Raw genomic sequence first — 15,528 nt, forward strand, 5'->3', positions numbered from 1 at the left:
CCTTGACAACGTAGCATTAACTCTAAACCTTCAGAAGGCAATTTTTTTTTTATGACTTTCAATTTCAACCGATTTCAAACTCGTGCGCTGCCCTCAAGCTTCTTACGGAAGCTTTGCCAATATTAATATTTCTTGGATTTAATATTTATAACTTTTGGAGTTGGATGTAACATCTATAACTCTTGGATGTAATATCAGCAAAATATTGATTAGTTTCGGATTTAGCTTCAATACATTTTTTTAAAGAGTAACAGGTTCTGCCTAAAGACACACACACACACACACACAGAGAGAGAGAGAGAGAGAGAGAGAGAGAGAGAGAGAGAGAGAGAGAGAGGTGATATGCACTTTTATGACCTGTACATGACGTCTGCGTTATATACATATATATATATATATATATATATATATATATATAATATATATATATATATATATATATAAATTATATATAAAATCACCAGATAAAAAGAGAGGAAAAAGGGAATAAAGAAAAAAAAATAATTTAACTATTCGAAAAGAGAAAATCTGGATAAATGAAGCACAGTAAAAGATAAGAGAATCGATTATCATCAGCAAATGATGCAATATGCCTCAAGGCGTTCCACATGAAGGACTGTTGAGCCCTTTTATGATTCTTCGCCCTGAAACGCTTTCCCAGAGAGAGAGAGAGAGAGAGAGAGAGAGAGAGAGAGATTCGTTTAGACCAGCGTTTCGTTATAAAGTTAACCCAACACCCACCCATCCCCCCACCCTCTCTCTCTCTCTCTCTCTAAAGAAAGTAGTTCATTCTATCGCAAAGCCACTTGCAATATTATTAAGACAAAGTGTAGATACAGGCAAGATTTATGATGAGCACAAATTAGCATATATTACCCCTACTTTCAAAGTGGATCAAGACTAGAGGCAAGTAATTATAGGCCTGTGAGTCTAACATACATATTATGAAAGTGTATGAAAGGGTAATGAAGAAAAATATTATGAAACATTTAATAAAAAATAATTTGTTTAATAAAGGACAACATGGTTTCGTACCGGCAAAAAGTACACAAACCCAACTGTTAGTCCACCGTGAGAACATATTCAAAAATATGAAAAGCGGAAATGAAACAGATGTGGTTTATTTAGACTTTGCAAAAGCTTTTGATAAAGTAGACCATAATATATTAGCGAAGAAAATTAGAAAACACAATATCGTGGATAAAGTAGGAAGATGGTTAAAAGAATTTTTACACAACAGAAAACAGATAGTTATTGCAAACGACGAGAAATCGGATGAAGTCAAGGTAATATCCGGTGTGCCGCAAGGTACGGTGTTAGCTGCAATACTGTTTGTTATTATGACTGAAGACATAGACAATAATGTGAAGGATTCGGTAGTGAGTAGTTTTCGCAGATGACACAAGAATAAGTAGAAGAAATCACTTGTGATGAAGATAGGAACGCTCTACAAAGAGACCTTAACAAAGTATATGATTGGGCAGAGGTAAATAGGATGGTATTTAACTCTGATAAATTTGAATCAATAAAATTATGGAGACAGAGAAAGAAAGCTATATGCATATAAGGACCTAATAATGAGACCATCACAATAAGGAAGCAGTTAAAGACCTTGGTGTGATGATGAATAGGAACATGTTATGCAATGATCAAATAGCAACTCTGTTTGGCAAAATGTAAAGCAAAATGGGAATGTTGTTACGGCACTTCAAAACAAGAAAAGCTGAACACATGATTATGCTTTATAAAACATATGTTCGTAGTCCACTTGAATATTGCAATATGATATGGTACCCACACTATCAAAAGGATATTGCACAAATAGAGAGTGTACAAAGGTTCCTTTACAGCTAGAATAGAAGAAGTTAAGGACCTAGACTACTGAAAGACTACAATTCTTAAAATTAATATAGTCTAGAAAGGAGAAGAGAACGCTACATGATAATTCAGGCATGGAAACAGATAGAAGGAATAGCAGAAAATATCATGGAACTAAAAATATCAGAAAGAGCAAGCAGAGGTAGATTAATAGTGCCCAAAACTATACCAGGAAAAATAAGGAAAGCACACAGGACATTAATCCACTACGCACCAGCATCGATAATGCAGCGTCTATTCAATGCGTTGCCAGCTCATCTGAGGAATATATCAGGAGTGAGCGTAGATGTGTTTAAGAATAAGCTCGACAAATATCTAAACTGCATCCCAGACCATCCAAGATTGGAAGATGCAAAATATACCGGAAGATGTACTAGCAACTCTCTGGTAGACATTAGAGGTGCCTCACACTGAGGGACCTGGGGCAACCCGAACAAGATGTAAGGTCTGTAAGGTCTGTAAGGTCTCTCTCTCTCTCATGCTATTCTAGTTCTAGGATATAGTAGTACCTGTTTGGACTACATCAAAACTGAAAGAGGAAAAAATGTCTTAACAACCTACAACACTTACTAACATTCTCTCTCTCTCTCTCTCTCTCTCTCTCTCTCTCTCTCTCTCTCTCTCTCCTGAAACAGAGTGAGGCCTCATTCCTTAACCTTCCCCTTGACATTTGTTTCACCTCCGGAAGTCCAAGACCAGGACCAATCTCCAGAAGGACCTGCAGCGAGTCCCCATCCAGCGGAGAGACCTCGTAATATATATGTCAATAAAATGAAATAAAAAGAAAATTGGAAGATTGTCTGATTTGGTCGATAAAAAAGCAAGTCCTTCCTCGGTTGGTAATGTTTTTAATGTTTCCCGTGATTTGTTTAAATGTCGAAATACGGAGAGACCTCGTAATATTCAAGTCATTAAAAAAAACTTATTTTCTTTTAAAAAAAAAAAAAATTAATCCCTTATCGTTTTAAAATTATTTCTGTGATTTGGATAAAATGTCGCGATGCCGAGAGACCTCGTAATATAAATGTCAATAAAATCAAATAAAAAATTCCAGTATGATTTTATTACAAATAAATGAAAAAAATAAAAAAATAAAGTCCGTTTTCGTTTTAAAATGTCTTCTGTGATTCGAATAAAATGTCGATATGGAGAGACCTCGTAATATAAATGTCAATAATCATATGGAAAAAATTTTCGGTCTGATTTTATTAATAAAGCAAAAAAAGGAACTTTTTCGTTTTAAATTGTTTTCTGTGATTTGGATAAAATGACGAGATGTAGAGAGACCTCATAATATTCAAGTCACTAAAATGAAAAACATAAAAAATAAATTCACTCTAATTTTATTTTAAACAGTTAAAGTAAATAAAAACTAAAATAAAAACTTTTTAGTCTTATTTTTTAACAATTTCCGTGACTGGGTCAAATGTCGAAGTGTGGGAAAACGAGTTCACCCACCATCTTTTCAAGGGAACAACGTCACTTTTCATATATTTCAGAGAATACATTTCTAGATTAATATTGTCGGTGGAAATTACCGTATCATTTTGTGAATGGAATAAAAAATTCATATACGTTTAGATTTTCTGAGTAATAAAATTGGTTTAATTACTTGCATTTTGCAGTATGTCAAAAATTTAACCTAAACAATAAAATTTGTTTCATTATTTGCATTTTGCAATTTGTAAAAATTTTTACCCAAATAATAAAATTCGCTTCATTATTTGCATTTTGCAGTTTGTCAAAAATTTTACATAAATAGTAAAATTGACGTCATTATTTGCACATTGCAATCTGTCAAAAATTTAGACCATATTTCTCATAGAACATTTTTATATAATTTTATTTATATGAAAAAGACCACACTTGACTCCTACACTACTTAAAGAGTATTTAAATATAAGCCAACTGTGGGATATTTCTATGTCTTGGGTTGCTAAAATTTACTTTTTATCCACTTGAAATTGTGAAAAATATGGTTGTTATTATTTTCGAGCAACTGAACACGTTTGACGTATAAAATACAAAAATAGAATGTGAGGCTCAAATCGAACTATTATCACCATTAAGACAAACCTAGTTAAAGTATCATTCAAGTATGCAATTTCTTCCAAATATTTATAAATACGTTTCCAAAATATTCAAGACATTAAACCTCAAGTTGTTAACTAAACAAATAAAAAAAAAAAACTGCGATCTCACTATCTAAGCATTTATGTCACTTCTGAGAATATCCCACAATTCCGAAAAAAATCTATAAATACATTTCCAAAATATTTGGTTTGTTTGTTTGCTTGTTTGTATGGTGTTTTAAAGTTGCATGGAACCAGTGGTTATTCAACAACGGGACCAACGGCTCGACGTGACTTCCGAACCACGTCGGGAGTGAACTTCTATCACCAGAAATACCTCTGACCCCTCAATGGGATGCCCGAGAATCGAACTCGCTGCCACCGAAGTGGCAGGCAAAGGCTATACCAACCACGCCACTGAGGCACTATTCCAAAATATTTTAAACGTGAAATGAAAAGGCATCGGAGGAACCAACTTGCAAATCTCACTTCTGGGGGGGGGGGGGGGGTGGGTGGGGGGGGGGGGGGGGGGGGGGGGGGGGGGGGGGTAGGGGGGGGGGATGTCTCCCTGAAAATGTCCCAAAATGTTCCCGATTCAGGAAAGCAAAAGTTATAAAATCACAAAATCTTGAAATGTCTTGTTCCCTTGTGCATGTGATCAGTCTATGTCCATCCGCCGCCTGTGGTGTTTGGGTATGGTAACACTGCGTCCCGGGCTTTAGATAGTTACGCTATGTGTAAGTTTTAGGTAAATAAAAGGATATCTGGGTGTACATTTGCAACTAGAAAAGTGTTTTGATAATTTACTGTATGCGAAGTACACCGTTCATATTCGAAATAGGATATTATTATAGTGTTGAATGGAAGCTGAATGTAACTATCTAAAGCCCGGGACGCAGTGTTACCATACGCAAACACCACAGGAACTTTAGAGATGGTTCCCCTTTCTCGTCTTCCATTCCGAATGAGACCGGTTTCATTAGACTTCTTGTTGTTCAAATTGTCCTTAAGAGTTGCACGAGGCCATGTTTAATATTCTACCCAAAAAAAATTAATAAATAAAAATAAAATATATAAATTATACATATATATATATATATATATATATATATATATATATATATATTTTGCATACATTCATACATACACACATATATATAGGAAATCTCAGAAGCAATCAATTAGCAAATGATATACGAGAGACCCAGTTAAGCTCTTCCTCTTCCCGATGGTCCAAAAGAAACCAGAAGAAGAAGAAGAAAATGAGGAGGGGAAGGAGGAGGGGAAAGAGGAGGAGGAGGAGGAGGAAGGAGGAGGAATGAGAGCATCGCGTGCACGAAGGGTATCACTGACCAAGGACGTCGCGAATGACGACAAGGTTAAGGTCACGGGTAGAGACTGTTGCGTGGGTACTTAAGGGACATTTTTTTTAGTTTTTTTTTTCAAAAGCAGTCATTGGGACTGACACATCAATGACCTTCCTTGACCCATGGTGGCTACAATTAAGAGATAAGAGAGAGAGAGAGAGAGAGAGAGAGAGAGAGAGAGAGAGAGTTGAACCCCACTGTAACCCTGGTTGCCCTGAGCAATGTATTTTGTACCCTGATGGTTGCTAGACTGTGTTAGGTCGTGACAGATATAGGGGCGGGAAACCTCATCCCTTATAAACAATTTGGAGAGAGAGAGAGAGAGAGAGAGAGAGAGAGAGAGAGAGAGAGAGAGAGAGCTCTAGTCACCAATTAAATCTTGATGCAATCCAGCTCTTCCTCTTCCCCGAGGAAGCATCTAACTGAAGGAGAAAGAAGTATAGATGAAGAGGGGGAGAGGGAGAGGGAGGGAGGGGAGGGGGAGGGGTGGGGGGAGGCGGAGGGGGTGAGAGGAAGGAGCAGAGGCGACCATCGCGTGCATCGAGGGTATTACTGACCGAGGGCGTCGCAAAAGACAGGTCAAGGTCCAGGGTAATGTTGCGTGGATGCGTAAGTGATACTACATAGGGATTCTGTGTCTTTCCTTTCCTCGTCCGCCGGAATTTCAAGCTAGAGAGAGAGAGAGAGAGAGAGAGAGAGAGAGAGAGAAGAGAGAGAGAGAGAGAGAGAGAGAGAGGTGGTGGGTGGGGTGATAAATAAAAAGGTTCAAAAGTAATGACTTTTTAAACGAGAGAGAGAGAGAGAGAGAGAGAGAGAGAGAGAGAGAGAGAGAGAGAGAGAGAGAGAGAGAAATAAAAAAATTGTTTCCAAAGACAGAAGCTAAAGGGAACAACTTTTAAAACAGGAGAGAGAGAGAGAGAGGAGAGAGAGAGAGAGAGAGAGAGAGAGAGAGAGAGAGAGAGAGAGAGAGAGAGAGAGTGAGCGATGAAAGTCCATCCCCCACAATTTTACAAGCCCTCAAAAACAGTCGAACTTTTAACCAACAGATAACCAAATGACCTCGCCAGAGAAAACAAGACCTTCTTCTCTCATTCACGATTCCAAGATCATGTCACTCAAAGTCAGAAAGCGTCTAAAATACATGAGGATGGAGTGAATGCTGGAATTACGAGCGGGAAATATTGATGCATATCAATTATAAATAGGCATTGAGAGGTATAAAGAAATACGTATAAAAATAAATAAATGGAACTAATAAGCAAAGTGGAATTTGGAAATAGAAATCTAGCGGACAAGTTTTTATATAAAATACGAATGCTTTCCTAAGTAATATGAATCATTGCATTAACACTAATCGTAATAATATAAATAGGTAGGCAAAAGTCAAGATTTGACATCAAAAAGAAAAATTTGATTTAATAAATATAAATCAAGCCCACGGTTAGTTAGTTCAGTAAAGACCGAACATTAAAAATAATGATAGCAAAAAGAATAAGCGCAACAGTATTCAATATGCATAAACACAGCAACGCAAATTTGGCATAGCCTGGCCAACTTGAAAACTACCATACGCATCCCAACACTATGACCCAACCGAGGTCAACTACGGCCCAAGAGAGGTCATACAGGCCGGCCAGAATCAGAACCACGGGAGAAAGTACCAGTGAATGCCAGAGCGAAAAAGAAAGTCAAAACAATAGAAAATTAATCAAATCGAACTTTTGCATTGTAAGTGAAAGTGCTCAATATAATGATGTTGATAATGTCGTGTATAATCATACACAGGTTCACTGTACTTGTTAGGGCCTCAAACAATGCTGTTGAACTGTTTATTTGTTGACAGAGAGAGAGAGAGAGAGAGAGAGAGAGAGAGAGAGAGAGAGGTGGGAGGGGTTGGGTGATATAAAAAGTTCAAAAGTAATGACTTTTTAAACTCGAGAGAAAAAAAAAGTTTCCAAATACAAAGCTAAAGAAAAGAGAAAACTTTAAAAACGAGAGAGAGAGAGAGAGAGAGAGAGAGAGAGAGGAGAGAAATAAAAAATTGTTTCCAAATACAGAAGCTAAAGGAGAACAACTTTTTAAAACAGAGAGAGAGAGAGAGAGAGAGAGAGAAGAGAGAGAGAGAGAGAGAGAGAGAGAGAGAGAGAAATTAATTAAAGAAAAATTGTTTTCCAAATACAGAAGCAGGAGAAAACAACTTTTTGAAAACAGAGAGAGAGAGAGAGAGAGAGAGAGAGAGAGAGAGAGAGAGAGAGAGAGATATGAAAGTCATCCCCCACAATCACAAGCCCTCAAAAACAATCTACTCTTAACCAATCAGATTTGGCATCTGAGATTAAAACACAAGACATCTTCCACGAAAATGATAACCAAATGACCTCGCCAGAGAAAACAAGACCTTCTTCTCTCATTCACGATTCCAAGATCATGTCACTCAAAAGTCAGAAAGCGTCTAAAATACATGTGGATGGAGTGAATGCTGGAACTACGAGCGGGAAATATTGATGCATATCAATTATAAATAGGCACTGAGAGGTATAAAGAAATAAGTATAAAAATAAATTAATGGAACTAATAAGCAAAGTGGAATTGGGAAATAGAAATCTAGCGACAAGTTTATAAAAATACGAATGCATTTACTAAGTAATATGAATCATTGCATTAACACTAATCGTAATAAATATAAATTAGGCCAACGTCAAGATTTGACATCAAAAACTGATTTAATAAATATAAATCAAGCCCACGGTTAGTTCAGTAAAGATTTGATTTAATAAATATAAATCAAGCCCACGGTTAGTTAGTTCAGTAAAGACCTCACATTAAAAATAATTATAGCAAAAAGAATAAGCGCAACAGTATTCAATATGCATAAACACAGCAACGCAAATTTGACATAGACTGGCCAACTTGAAAACTACCATACACACCCCAACACCATGACCCAACCGAGGTCAACTACGGCCCAAGAGAGGTCATACAGGCCGGCCAGAATCAGAACCACGGGAGAAAGTACCAGGGAATGCCAGAGCGAAAAAGAAAGTCAAAACAATAGAAAATTAATTAAATCGAACTTTTGCATTGTAAGTGAAAATAATGATGTTGATAATGTCGTGTATAATCATACACAGGTTCATTGTATTTGTTAGGGCGTCAGACAATGCTGTTGAACTGTTTATTTGTTGTGTGTGTGTGTGAGAGAGAGAGAGAGAGAGAGAGAGAGAGAGAGAGAGAGAGAGAGAGAGAGAGAGAGAAATACATCTCCAATAAAGCGCACAGTTATGAAGTGATTATTGACTGAAGGTGGTCAAGCTTATATGATTTTTTCTAATGATTAGTCACAATTACCCTTGGAGAGCTACAGTCTGTCTCTCTCTCTCTCTCTCTCTCTCTCTCTCTCTCTCTCTCTCTCTCTCTCTCTCTCTCTCTCTCTACATGTTCAAAGGCCAAAAAGATCGTAACTTTACCAGTATCAGCAACAATGTCTCCACCTCTGGATCCAGATGTCGATTTCTTACCTGAAAAAAAAGAAAGGCAAAATATAATCTGATGAAATTTTTAAGAAGGAAATAATTATATAATATTAAAAAAGAAGTTATAAATGCAAGTATTTAGCATGTATACTATATATATATATATAATATTATATATATATATATAATATATATATATATATATATATATATATATATATATAATATTTCGACAATGTAATGAACGATATTTATGTTTACACACACACTCTCTCTCTTTCTCTCTCTCTCTCCACACACAAAATCGGCAAGAATTTTCTTTACAAACCTAAGAGAAAATTGCACTTGTTAAAAAGAAAAAAGTACAATTCATCGTTGGCTCATCCACAACATAAAAAAAAAAAACAACGGCTCAATTTATACCGACAACATCTAGTGAAAGTTGTTTTTACACTACTCGAAAACAGAACCTGCATACTGGCATGGACAATCGAAATTAACTTGGCAAGAAAGGAGAAAGAAAGCAGACAAGGAAAAAAAAAAAAAAAAAAAAAAAAAAAAAAAAGGAGGACGAACGCATAAACAAAAGAAGTCTGATGTGAAAGGGGGAAATAAGATTTATAAAGAGTTTGTTTGTTTGTTTGTATGGTGTTTTTACGTTGCACGGAGCCAGTGGTTATTCAGCAAGGGGACCAACGGCTTTATATGACTTCCGAACCACGTCGAGAGTGAACTGCTCTCACCAGAAATACATATCTCTGACCCCTCAATGGAATGCCTGAGAATTGAACTCGCGGCCACCGTGGTGGCAGGCCAAGACCAAAAAGACCACGCCGCTGAGGTGGTAGATTTAAAGAGATAGATTGAAGAAAAAGAAAGAGATGCAAAGAAATGTAACAATCCAGAAAAAAAAATTAAAGGCGAAATGTTTCAATTTTTGGGATGATATATACTGCCAGCATTGCTCAATCATACAACTCTTATTAGGCTTTTTACCAAAAAATTGATGGAATAAAAACATATTGATGGAATATAAAAATAAGTAAGAAATGACCCGATGCTTCTTCGGCGCAATAGTTTTCTGTGCATCGTACAATCAACGCAACCAAAAAATAGATCTACCTTTCGGTGGTCTTGGTATAATGCTGTATGATTAATTGATTGATTAACGGTGTATGAGCGGCAGCCCATGAAACTTTAACCACGGCTCGGTGGTGGCCTGGCCTATATCGTTGCCAGATGCACGATTATGGCTAAATTTACATTTAAATAAAATTAAAACACTTGAGGTTAGGGGGCTGCAATTTAGTACGTTTGATAATAGGAGGGTGGATGATCAACATACCAATATGCAGCCCTCTAGCCTCAGTAGTTTGGAAGATCTGAGGGCGGACGAAAAAAGTGCGGACGGAGAGACAGACAAAGCCAGCACAACAGCTTTCTTTTCAGAAAACTAAAAAAGGTAAACATTCCCTTTCTCAAACATGGCTGGAACATCGTCATTTGATAATTGATCGGTCTTTTTCGATTGAAAAAAAATAAATAAAAATATCTTGGTTTCGTTACACCAGAGCCAAGTTAATTAACTTAAGATTATCTAATCAAAGTTAATGACGTAGGATATGATAGTTTAGGAGAGGTGACGTCCTGTCAATTCAGCTCAGTTAAGTTAGGCTACTTACGAAAATTCAACGACGTGTGACTAAGTTAGCTCAAGTGAAGTTCTGTGAATTCGGCTAACTTTATTCAAGTTAGGTTCAAAGCAAGTTAATGAAGAACAGATCAGTACGCTTGGCTGAAGTTAAGTTCGCTTAGTTAGGAAATTAGAGCAGAGGTTATTAAACTGACAGATTCAGACGAGGATAGGAACCTCAAGGTAGTAAAATTAAACAGACACGAATAAGTCAAGTAAGGCCATGTTAATCTGATACGATAATCAATTTCAAAATAAATCAGGTAATAAGTTCTTCTATATCATGTTAACAAGTGAGAAAATATAGTAATTACGCAGTGAATATTTAAATATAGTAAGAAATAAATTTAAAAAAATATTAATTTGGCTTCAGTTACCTAAGACTATTGTCAATTTCAAAAAATATATTGGGTAATAAGTTTTGATATGTAACAAATTAGAAAATGGAGTAATAACGCAATAAATTTAAAAATATATTAATTAGGCTTCAGTTACCAAAGGCTAGTGTCAATTTCAAAATATATTAGGAAATAAGTTTTGGTATATATTACGTAATAAATGAGAAAATATGGTAATTACGCAATAAATTTTCAAATATATTAAGTAAAAAATTTTAAAATATACTAATTACGCTTCAGTTACCTAAGGCTAGCGTCAAGAAAACAAAGCAAGGATACTAAAGATATCGTTTTAATGAGAAACAGGTAGACTGGCTCAGGTAAGTAACGGTAGGCAGCGATACTACTTCCTCTTTTAGCTTCTATTCCCAGCGTCAAAAAGGAAACGAATTACCTTCTAAAAACAGGACAAAACCGCACGATTACACCTGAACCAAGTATATATATAGAACACGGAACACAAACACATATAAAAATTAATTGCGGTTATCACATCCTGAGTAAGAAAACTGACTTAAAATCACCGGAAGTTGCAGACGCAACTGTCTTCGTCCAACTTCCGCCTTGCCCCTTGATCGGAGGTGACGCAACACCTCAGAATTCACCATTAAGGGAAGAAAACATAATTCATGACAACATGACGCAAGGCAACAGCGTAACCACACCGTCGGGAGGGCAAACCACCCCACACCTCCAGAGAGATGGAATCTGCAGGGCCACGCCCTTCTGGACTCAGGGTCACGCATGTATCTCCAAGGAGTTTCTACGAGGAGCTCACCTTGGGTGGGGTGTTACGTACGTATGTGTACGTGTGTGTGTGTGTTTACCTTAAGGGCACGGCTCTATCCCGTGACCCTGTGAATTTCAAAGGGCCAAACCGGAGAAGGGCGTGTGTTTACCCCAAGGGCACGGCTGTATCCTTTGACCTTCAGGATTCATCACGTGAGAAGTCCTACGAGTGGATCCTCCTGACATTTGAAAACTAAGGAGGAATTCTTTTCTGAACATCAGGGTTCTCTAACCGACTTGCTGACCGCTATTTATATTTTTTATTTACTAACTCAACTATTTATTCGAGTTTGACAGGCAGTCAATATATTATTTCAAAAGTCGAAGAGCACGAATTAATTTTTGTAACTTGCAACATACTTTAAGTATGTATAGAATCGTTAGCTCATTTTTTTTAAATGCTTACAGGTTATCTGTGAGGGGGGGGGGGGGGGGCCTTGTAAATGATAGCCTTGTATATTTTCCTCAAGTGAACGTTTGTAAAATACTGAGATGCAATAAATTGCAAATTCATAATTTTACATTAAAGCTTAATTTGGATGTTGCTGGTACTCTACCTTCTTATATTATCATTATTATTATTACCTTTAACTTAAAAGATTTCATATTCGGTAAGGGTTTATAAAGGGAGAGTGTGTGTGTGATCCAAATGAAAATAACTGTAAGTACCCTCAGCCTAAATTATATAAAGATAACTATAAGTACCCTCAGCCTAAATTATATAAAGATGATTATAACTACCTTAGCCTAAAGTATATAAAGATACCGAGTAAAATGGCCTCTACACTTGACCAACGATGAGGCTATTTTTTTTTTCTTTCCTTCTTTCTTTTTTTACTTTTTTATGAAGCTCAAATCTATCAACCTGGCAAACACACCCGCCCAAAGAAATGTTCTTTAAAAAAAAAAAAATCGTCTATCAGACTAGCACCTGAAACCTCCCCAACCCCCACAAAAAAAAGTTAATTAAGAAAACACGTCTATTAGACAAAAACCTGACCCCCAAAAGCTATATTAATTAAAAGAACCTGAACCCCATCCCCCCAAAAAAAAATCTGTGTTCATTGCAAACAAAAATCAATCAGACTAGAACCAGACACCCCCCCCCCAAACAAAATATATTCATAAAAAAAAACCGTCTATCAGACGAAAAACCTGACCCCCTCCCCCCCAATCAAAACAAAAAAGTCATTAAAAAAAACACGTCCATCAGACTAGAACCTGACAACCCCCCCACACCCCCCCCCCCCCAAGAAAAAAAAAGTTCATTTTAAAAAACCAGGTATATGAGACCAGAACTTGACCAACCAACTCACTCCCCCCCCCCCCCCCCCCGCGCAACAAAACCATGTTCATTATATAATAAAAACCTTTATCAGACTAAGTGCCAGCGATAAACCTCATTAAAAAATCAACAAAACGACATCAATGGTCCTTCAGATAAGTCGTGGTATCAATAAACGAAATATATAAAAGCGATATGGCGTACCAAACACTGCACTATATCAACCCTGTGCAACAGGTATATATATAAATAAATGTACATACACACATCTTTACGCATGTTAATATGTCATACTAATTATCTCATAACTGTGAATGTTTACATATATATATATATATATATATATATATATATATATATATATATACAGTATATATATATATATATATATATATATATATATATATATATATATATATATATATAATATATATATATATATATTTATATATAAATAAAGGTATAAGCCACGAAGGAAAAATAAACAACGGAGTTCTGCAAGATCTTTCGACGTTCAAACGTCCTTTACTCAGTTTATCTGCTGAATAGAGGACGTTGAACGTCGAAAGATCTTGGAGCAACTCCGTTGTTTATTTTTCCTTCGTGGCTTATACCTTATTTATGGATTTATCACGTCCCAAACTTTCGTGATTCAGTTATACACACACACACACACACACACACACTTTATATATCTACTACTATATATATATATATATATATATATATATATTATATATATATATATATATATATATATATATATACATAGAGAGAGAGAGAGAGAGACACGCACACACTTACTATATAATTATTCAAACAACACACCATCAACAAATAAAACGACATACTAAAATCAGAATGAGAGAGAGAGAGAGAGAGACCTTACAGACCTTACATCTTGTTCGGGTTGCCCCAGGTCCCTCAGTGTGAGGCACCTCTAATGTCTACCAGAGAGTTGCTAGTACATCTTCCGGTATATTTTGCATCTTCCAATCTTGGATGGTCTGGGATGCAGTTTAGATATTGTCGAGCTTATTCTTAAACACATCTACGCTCACTCCTGTATATTCTCAGATGAGCTGGCAACGCATTGAATAGACGCTGCATTATCGATGCTGGTGCGTAGTGGATTAATGTCCCTGTGTGCTTTCCTTATTTTTCCTGGTATAGTTTTGGGCACTATTAATCTACCTCTGCTTGCTCTTTCTGATATTTTTAGTTCCATGATATTTTCTGCTATTCCTTCTATCTGTTTCCATGCCTGAATTATCATGTAGCGTTCTCTTCCTCCTTTCTAGACTATATAATTTTAAGAATTGTAGTCTTTCCCAGTAGTCTAGGTCCTTAACTTCTTCTATTCTAGCTGTAAAGGACCTTTGTACAACTCTCTATTTGTGCAATATCCTTTTGATAGTGTGGGTACCATATCATATTGCAATATTCAAGTGGACTACGACATACGTTTTATAAAGATAATCATGGTGTTCAGCTTTTCTTGTTTTGAAGTGCCGTAACAACATTCCTTTTTCATTTTTGCTTTACATTTTGCCAACAGAGTTGCTATTTGATCATTGCATAACATGTTCCTATTCATCATCACACCAAGGTCTTTAACTGCTTCCTTATTTGTGATGGTCTCATTATTAGGTCCCTTATATGCATATAGCTTTCTTTCTCTGTCTCCATAATTTATTGATTCAAATTTATCAGAGTTAAATACCATCCTATTTACCTCTGCCCAATCATATACTTTGTTAAGGTCTCTTTGTAGAGCGTTCCTATCTTCATCGCAAGTAATTTCTCTACTTATTCTTGTGTCATCTGCGAAACTACTCACTACCGAATCCTTCACATTATTGTCTATGTCTTCAATCATAATAACAAACAGTATTGCAGCTAACACCGTACCTTGCGGCACACCGGATATTACCTTGACTTCATCCGATTTCTCGTCGTTTGCAATAACTATCTGTTTTCTGTTGTGTAAAAATTCTTTTAACCATCTTCCTACTTTATCCACGATATTGTGTTTTCTAATTTTCTTCGCTAATATATTATGGTCTACTTTATCAAAAGCTTTTGCAAAGTCTAAATAAACCACATCTGTTTCATTTCCGCTTTTCATATTTTTGAATATGTTCTCACGGTGGACTAACAGTTGGGTTTGTGTACTTTTTCCGGGTACGAAACCATGTTGTCCTTTATTAAACAAATTATTTTTTATTAAATGTTTCATAATATTTTTCTTCATTACCCTTTCATACACTTTCATAATATGTGATGTTAGACTCACAGGCCTATAATTACTTGCCTCTAGTCTTGATCCACTTTTGAAAGTAGGGGTAATAAATATTTTGCTAATTTGTGCTCATCATAAATCTTGCCTGTATCTACACTTGTCTTAATAATATTGCAAGTGGCTTTGCGATAGAATGAACTACTTTCTTTAACAAAATAGCAGGAATTCCATCAGGCCCTGCAGCAGCTCCATTTTAATTTCATTAATAGCCTGCACAATATCAGCTTCATTAATATCTATGTCAAGCTAAATATTCACTATTTTCATCCCT

Source organism: Macrobrachium nipponense, chromosome 37 (genome assembly GCF_015104395.2).
Source record: "Macrobrachium nipponense isolate FS-2020 chromosome 37, ASM1510439v2, whole genome shotgun sequence".
NCBI lineage: Eukaryota > Metazoa > Arthropoda > Malacostraca > Decapoda > Palaemonidae > Macrobrachium > Macrobrachium nipponense.